Source organism: Erinaceus europaeus, chromosome 5 (genome assembly GCF_950295315.1).
Source record: "Erinaceus europaeus chromosome 5, mEriEur2.1, whole genome shotgun sequence".
Classification (NCBI taxonomy): domain Eukaryota; kingdom Metazoa; phylum Chordata; class Mammalia; order Eulipotyphla; family Erinaceidae; genus Erinaceus; species Erinaceus europaeus.
Window position 1 is genome coordinate 83,302,827 of NC_080166.1, and position 8,794 is coordinate 83,311,620.

Below are 8,794 nucleotides of genomic sequence, written 5' to 3' on the forward strand. Positions count from 1 at the left end.
TCACGATGGTGTCTGAAGAATAAAAATAACTAAAATTGTCTATTTTAAAACCATTACAATAATCTCTTCCTGTTTTCCCTGCTTCATCCTTTGTCTTCCTCAATTCACTTCCGCATGACAACCAAGAGATCTTCTTGCAACACAGATGAGATTCCCATTGTTCCTCTGCTTAGAGTCCTGGAGACTCCTCATTCCTGCTTCCAGAATATTTTGTACTAGCCTCAGGGCTTTGGTATTTGCTGTTCCCTCTGCCTGTGATGCTGTTTGCAGATTCCTGAAAGGTGGTTCCTTCCATCTTGAGAACCTTGTGGTGATTCTTTGCTGATTGGCCTCAGGCACTCTTTGTTCTATACATTTTGTCCATGGAGCACTACCACTTGAAATGAACTATTTGCCTATATGCTTATTATTTATTTTTTTGGTCTACACACACACACACACACACACACACACACACACACACCTTCAATGAAAATGTCAACTTCTCCACAGCCCCTCTATCTTGCCCCCACACACTCTTACCTAGCACATAGCAGGATCTCCATAAGTAATTGCTGGATATATGGGTGGATGTCTTTACACAGAAGAATGAGGATTTATAAACATAAAGCATGCATTTCTTCCCTAGTAAAGTGGAATAGTTTAATTCAGAAACATAATCCCATGATTTTGAGATATTTTGATCTGTATGTTTCACTGAGGTAAAGCCAATTAATCTCTCTAACCTCCATTGTCCGTCTTGCTACAAAAGAACCAATGATTCTCTCTCTCTCTCTCTCTCTCTCTGAAGACAGATGCAGTGAATAATAAAGAAGACGGTAATCTGGGAAGTTCCCAGAGTTTTCAAAGAGGAAGACACTCTAACTGTTCAACTTGTCACAGAGAAGCAAGCATAGGCCAACCAGAATAATCAACAACCTGAGAGTCACATCAAATCCCTGAATGACAAATCCCCCAAGTACTAGAACAATAGTGATCAGAATTTCCACAGTTCTACAGAGATAATGTAAATGCCAGAGTCACAATTCGGTGTGATAGTTCCTGAGAGATGATGAAAAGCAAGGCCAACCTCCAGATGGGTTCGTGATCACACAAATTCATGATGATTTCTGCTTGGCCAGGATGTCAATATCCAGGGTTCTGACCTCCATCTGTCCACTCAGTGTCCCCCAGTACACAAGTGCACAGTGCTACAGCACTCAGCCAGCCACCCTCAGGAGATGGATTCGACCAAACTGAGCAAGACAGCTTAGTCCTAAGTTTTATGTTAGGCCCAGCAAATGGAAGTCAGCATTACACATACAGGGTAATAGCTCAGCTCATAACATCTGCAACTTAAACTAGTTATAGACCCACTCCCTTCTATCAAGTCGCAACTAGGGCAAATAAGCTCAGAAAGTTCATTCTATCTCTTGTAAGGAATAATGAAATATTTTTTCTACTGAAGTGACATCAGATTTTTTTCCTTTCTCTTTCATTTTTTCCTTTTCCTTTCTTTAGATAGATGCAGAAAGGCTGAGAGGCAGAGACAGCATGGAAGAGACTAAATTTTCCTTCCATGCAGAGGGGGCTGGGCTTGAACCAGGATTGTGCATATGGCAAAACAATGCACTATCCAAGTGAGTTTTTTCACTGGCCCCAGGGTTTTCTTCTTAACTTTCTCATTTTCCAGTGTGTAACCTTAGACAAGTTACTCTAAACTGTTAGGTGGTTCAGTGTTTAATTGGCAAATGCAGGATAATAATGTCTGCCTGCACGGAATAAGAGAGTAAAATGCTAAGCATGTTCAGTGGATGCTATCAATATGAATCAGTAAGTCATAATGATCAACAATACCTGAATCAAAATGATTCTTTTAATAGTTAGCAATACTGGACCAAAGTGATGGGTCAGGGATGACACACTAGGAGAATGGAGCAGAGAATCCTTTGCAGGAGAAATACTATTTGTGACAGCTGAAAGAATAGACAACAAGGCATTTTCAAGTGGTTAGCGGTAGGTTTGAAAAAAGGTACATTCAGGGGAGTCGGGCTGTAGCGCAGAGGGTTAAGCGCAGGTGGCGCAAAGCACAAGGACCGGCATAAGGATCCCTGTTCGAACCCCGGCTCCCCACCTGCAGGGGAGTCGCTTCACAGGCGGTGAAGCAGGTCTGCAGGTGTCTTTCTTTCTCTCCCCCTCTCTGTCTTCCCCTCCTCTCTCCGTTTCTCTCTGTCCTAGCCAACAACGACGACAACAACAATAATAACTACAACAATAAAACAACAAGGGCAACAAAAGGGAATAATAAAAAAAAAAGGTACATTCAGGAGGCCGAGTGGTGGCCCTGGTTCAGCACTCTTTCTCTCTCTCTCCCCCCCCTGTCAATTTCTCTGTCCTATTGAATAAAATAGAAAAAAAAGAAAGAAAGAAAGAAAGGAAGGAAGGGAGGGAGGGAGGGAGGGAGGGAGGAAAAGAAGGAGAGAGGAAAGGAGGGAGGGAAGGAGGAAGGAAGGAAGGAAGGAAGGGAGAGAGGGAGGGAGGGAGAAAGGAAGAAAGAAAGAAAGGAAAGAAGGAAGAAAGAAAGAAAGAAAAGAAAGAAAAGAAGGAAAGAAGAAAGAAAGAAAGAAAGAAAGAAAGAAAGAAAGAAAGAGCGACCAGGAGCTGTGAATTTGTAGTTCTGGCACCAAGCCCCAGCAATATAATTCATTCATTAATTCCTCCTTTTATTTGATGAGACAGAAATTGAGAAGGGAGAAGGAGACAGATAGGGAGAGAGAGACGCTTGCAGCCGTGCATCACTACTCATGAAGCTCCCCCGCTGCAGGTGGGGATTGGAGCTTGAATCCAAGTCCTTATGCATTGGTAACATGTGTGCTCAACCAGGTGTACCCCTGCCCAGCCCATTCAATGTTATTTTCTAACCCTAGAATTCTCTAATGGCCTGATAGAGTGTTTTCTATGAATTTCCTCAGACACATTTAAATTGCCACATATCTAAAATCTAATTCATCGTCTCTTCTCAAACCTCTTCATCTGGTCCTCAGTTATACTAATGGTGTCACATTAAACTTAGTAATCCAGGCTAAAGACTTAGTGTCTTCTTATATGCCTTTGCCCTGCCATTAATTTGCATCAACACTGTTGCATCATTCTGTCATTTAAACTTTGCCATCTACCTGACTTTTGTGCCCCTAACCACTGCCTTGGTTCAGACCAATTCAACTATTGCTGTAGTCTCCCTATCTCCAACTGTTCCCTACCTTCTCCAGTGAATTTTCACCCAGCCCCTAGGTTTAGTTCTCATCTTCAACTCAGAATACATCATCTTCTTTCACTTTGCAAAATCATTCCATGATGCCCCACGATCCTTGGAATAAAGTTATCTTTAGTGGAACAATTATTTTATCAGTACTGGGTGGTTGTATTTCATGCTCATTGGATTGCTTGTTTTTGTATTTATTTCTCCTCCTCTCTCTTCTTTTCTTTTCTTTTTTCTCCTTTTCTTTCATTTTCTCTCTCTCTTTCTTTCTTTCTTTCTTTTTCTTTCTCTTTCCAGCTGACCACTTTTACTGCCTGTGAATCAAGTGAAGGGAAAGTTAGGAACATGCAGTTCAGCTGACTCCTGATAGAACCGTTCATAAGTCCAGCATGAGTTGTACTAACTAACTGAGGGGGCAGACACAGCACTCTGGAGCCAGTGAGGTGTTTCCATAGCCTCATGGTAGAGCTTGTTGACCAAGCACATCTGAGAAGTCACTCAGCTGGATACATTTTTGTTGGACCCAACTGTTTGGAAGGGATACCAGTAAAGGTCTGAGCTCAAAGACATGATGTCCAAGATAGTCATAGACAACCATAACATCTTAGTGGTGGTCCAGAAGGAACAGGTATTCAATTTTGATGACCAGAAGTTCTTTAACTTAAAAAGTAAATAATTTGTCATGTAAGAGAACCCAGGTCCCCATTTGCAATGAGGGAAGCTCCATGAGTGGTGTAGCAGTGCTGAAGTTTTCTCTCTTTGCCTCTTACCTCTATATATAAAAAAAAGGCAAAATATAGGGCACAGGAACAGTGGAGTTGTGCAGGCACCAAGTCCCAGTGATAATCCTTCTGTAAAAAAAAAAGTAAATGGAAATTTCTGGGTAGAAGAAAATGCCCATTCAGTTTGACATTCCTCCTAACCCTGTATTAAGTTGTTTATAGACAACAGGTCCTCATGGGTAAAGCAATGAATAAACAGAGGAGCAATAAAAAGGGGAACTGTGTGGGTATTTTGTGAGATGAATTTGCAGACCTGTAATTCAGTGATTCAAGCTCGGCTGTCAACACCCATCCTGAATTCAGTCTAAGTGTTTATAGCAATGAGGCAACTGTGTGCTAAAACATTTTCTGATCCAGCCCTACCAAGGAGTCCTAGGGTGCATGGTGGCTTTTCCACTGTGGATTGCAGTTCTACTAGATGATCATAAAGAAAATTTGATAAAGACAATTATTTGCTTCTTTTTTCTTGAAGAGGCTTTGCCTTCTGTAGGTATGATTTCACTGCTTTATGACTTCTCATTCAGATAGAGAACAGAGAAAGAGAGACACACTAACACTTGATGATACTGGGTCTTGAATATGCTAAGCTCATGGCAAGAGGCATGTGCCCATTTTTTTCAGTGTTATTATTATTATTATTATTATTTGCCTTCTGGGCTATCTCTGGGACTTGATACCTTCACTATGAATCTGCTGCTCCTGGTGGCCATTTTTTTTTCTGTTTTATTGGATAGGACAAAGAGAAATTGAGAGGGCAGTGGAGGATAGAGAGGGGGAGAGAAAGATAGACACCTGCAGACCTGCTCCACCACTTATAAAGAGACCCCCCCCTCCCCTGCAGGTGGGTAGCCGGGAGCTTGAACTGGGTCCATGTGCTGGTCCTTGTGCTTTGTACTATGTGTGCTTAGCTGGAGCATCACCAGCTGACCCCCTGTGCCCATTTTTTTTTTCATTGTGTTTTTTCAAAAATATTTTGTTCTTTCATTCTTCATTGAAGAAAAAAAAAATCACAAAGCTATTTCTAGTGATGCCAAATGAGGGAAATGAAATTTATTTCTGCCAATTTTCAGAACTATTCTGGGAATTGTCCTCCATTTTATCTTTCAGAATAACTATTTTCAAAGTTAAGGTAGAATAGCTTCATATTTCCCCCATCCAATTTGATGGTAGAGTATAACTCGTAATGTCTGTACTATAAGTAAGTTATGATTTCCCACAAAATTTTAAACATAGTATATATCTGCCAGTCTTGTATTGTAAAAACAATACTACAACAGAAATTCCATAACAGGGGGCCAGGTGCACCACAATATTAAGCACACATATCACCAAGCATAAGGACCCAGGTTTTGACCCGGGTCCCTACCCGCATGGGGTCTGCTTCACAAACAATGAAGCAGGTCTGCAGGTGTCTGTCTTTCTCTACCTCTCTTCATCTCCTTGTCCTTTTTCAGTTTCTCTCTGTCCTATCTAGTGAAAATTAAAAAAAAAAAAGGAAAAAAAATGGCCTCCGGGAACAGTGAGTTTGTAGTGCTGGCACCAAGCCCCAGCGACAACCTTGGTGGCAATAAAAAAAAATCAATTAATTAAAAGTAAACTAACATAAATCAAACAGGAAGATAAGAAAGTTATCTCTTACTGTCTAAACTCTAGCTGTTTTAGTGTTGCCTCCCATCACTGTCAGTATGTTATCAAATTCCCATATAGTTACAATCTTAGGATAGTCAGGACTTGACAATCAGTGTTTTGTTTCTAGTGTTACATAAGTTTTTTTTCCCAGCCACTTTGTATTTTTAAACCCCAATGTGCTTTCACATTATAACTTCTAGGTAATAGTGGATATCTTCAAAAAGGTTCTCTAAGTTCTGGAAGCAAAAGGTTTTCATTGCTGTTCTCAATATTACCTTATTGTGGTTAATTGTACTTTTTACTGTTTCATCTAAGACAACAGTCTTCCAGGGGGCTAAACAGAGCTTCTAAGATAAACAGTCTCAGCAGACCAAAGGCATAGCATATTTTGAGTGATTTGAAGACATCTATTTTCTGTTCCTGTTTGAAAAAGAGCTTATCCTCTAAGAATTGGAATCACTGGTCAGTTTAATGACCCAGAGCCTTGTGGTTTGCTGCCTTTACTACCAATAGATAATAAGAGAAAGGCTGCTGATAACGGTATAAATTCTAGTGATAATACAGAGTGCATTGTTCACTTAGTCATTCCAAAGCTACTATATCCTTCCATGGAGAGAATTACAGTTGTAGATATGGGCAATTATTTCTATAACTATTTGTCTATATTTGTATATATTTGGCCATTTTTAAAAATAGTCCTGCCTTCTCTTCCTAAGTCACAAGTACTTCCAAATGTCCTTCATTTTTCCTTCTCTCTATGGGTCCTGATGGACTTGGAGTTCAGGTCATCTTCCCTTATCATTTTTCCCTTTCTGGGAGTATGGACCAAAAAAAATTTTGGGGGTACAGGAGGTAGAAGTTCTGGATTCTATAATTGCTTCTTTGCTGGGCCTTGGCAGATTGATCCATACCCACAGCCTGTTTCTTTCTTTCCCTAGTGGGGTAGGGCTCTGGAGAGGTGAGGTTCCAGGACACATTGGTGAGGTCATCTGCCCAGGGAAGTCAGGTTGGAATCAATGATAGCATCTGCAACTTGGTGGCTAAAAATTGGTAAGACATAATGCAGGACAAAATGATTAATGAACAGGAAGCAAAAAGTAGAAATAAAGCAGATGAGAATAGGGATTTTAGGGTGGAAAGAAGCTGGGAAGTCTATTTGAGGTATGTTCCTAAAGGCCCATGACTTTTATAATCTTTGTTTGAGTTTGATAGCTAACATGGACAAAAAATATTTTCTGCGAAGATGGTGTTAGAGTTGAGAGTAGGACTAGAAAGGTGGATTAGGCAGAGAATAGAGATCCCGAACTTGAAGAAAATATATGAACAAAAACTGTCCCATCAACCTGATCCAGGGCCCATATATATTCATATTTAGCATAGGAGCCTGTGTAACCTCTGAGTCCCTGTTGATCTGAGCTCACAGTTTGTGGTCACAGCTGGGAACATTCTAGACTGCACTCATTTCAAGACCAGTGTTCCTTGAGTGGCAGAGTAGTTTGGCCCAGCCTCCCTTCAGAGAGTGGGGCAATCCCAACTCTTGCTACTTTATAGGGAAGAAAAATTCCTGGAGTGGCCCATGCTAGGGCTTATGATGACATGACATCCTGATGAAGTGACCAGTGATGGTAGAAAGAGGAATATATTAGAGGTCTAGGCCCACAATATCTTTGTGGAAATCCAGGGATTCCATAACTAGGGCTCCAGATGATGAGGTGGTCTGCTATTGAGCAAAAGGGCCATCATTAAGTGGGCCAGTCTCTTACCCTTATCCAGCTTTTGTAGTCCTTTCTTTATCTGATGAGCTTAGACTTTCTCCCAGTTGTTAAAGCATTGAATGCTTATAGGGTCTTCCTTCTTTGGGCCTGTCTACTAGATTGCAAAGCTTATTAGGTCTGATTGATTAGAGAATTTATGATGCCTTCTTTAGGTCCTTTTACTAGTATCCCAGGCTTATTAGGTCTAAGTCTAATCTAGTCAGGGAATCCTTGGATTTCCACACAGACATGATGGACCTAGGTCTCTAATAGATTCTTCTTTCCACCATCACTGATCACTTCCATCAGGAACATCACCATAAGCCCTGCTGTGGGCCTCTCCAGGACTTTACCCTCACTGTATAGCAGCAATTGTAGGCTCTACCCACTCTCCAGAGGGAGGCTGGGCCATCCTACTCTGCCACTCGAGGAAGATTGGTTCTGAAATGATTACAGCATAGAATGTTCCTAGCTGTGACCATGCATTGTGAGTTGAGATTGACAGGGACTCAGAGGTTACACCGTCTCCTGTGCTAAATATGAATATATATGGGCCCTGGGTCAATCGATGGGGTTAACAGTTAATGGTATTTATATACTTTGCTCATATTTGGGAGCTACTCTCTGCCCTAGCCCAGCTTTCTAGTCCTATTCTCTGACACTATCTTCCCAGACAATACTTTTAGTCCACATGCATGTTAGCTATCAGGCTCAGCAAAAATGACTAAATTCATGAACTTCCTGGAACATACCTAAAATGGACTTCTATCTTCTTCCCACATGGAGACTCATAATTTCTTTCATTTTTTTAAATATTTGCTTATTTATTCCCTTTTGTTGCCCTTGTTTTTTTTATTACTGTGGTTATCGTTGTTGTCCTTGTTGAATAGGACAGAGAGAAATGGAGAGAGGAGGGGAAGACAAAGAGGGGTAGAGAAAGATAGACACCTGCAGACCTGTTTCACTGCCTGTAAAGTGACACCCCTGCAGGTGGGGAGCCAGGGGCTTGAACTGGGATCCTTAAACAGGTCCTTGCACACGCACTTAACCCACTGTGCTACAGCCCAACTCCCAGAGACTCCTAATTTCATCTGCTCTATCCCTACCTTTGGGTTCCTGCTTAGTAAACAACTTGTCCTACTTTATATCTTACTGCCTTTCAGCCACCAAGTTACAAATGCTACTTTGAAACTATCCTGACCTCCCCAGGCAGATGACCCCACCAATGTATCCTGAAGTCTCATCTCTCCAGATCCCTACCCAACTAGGGAAAGACAGAAACAGGCTGGGAGTATAGGTCTACCTGTCAATGCCCATGTCCATTGGAGAAGCAATTACAGAAGCCAGACTTTCCACCTTCTGCACTCCATAAAGAATTCTGGTCCATAGTC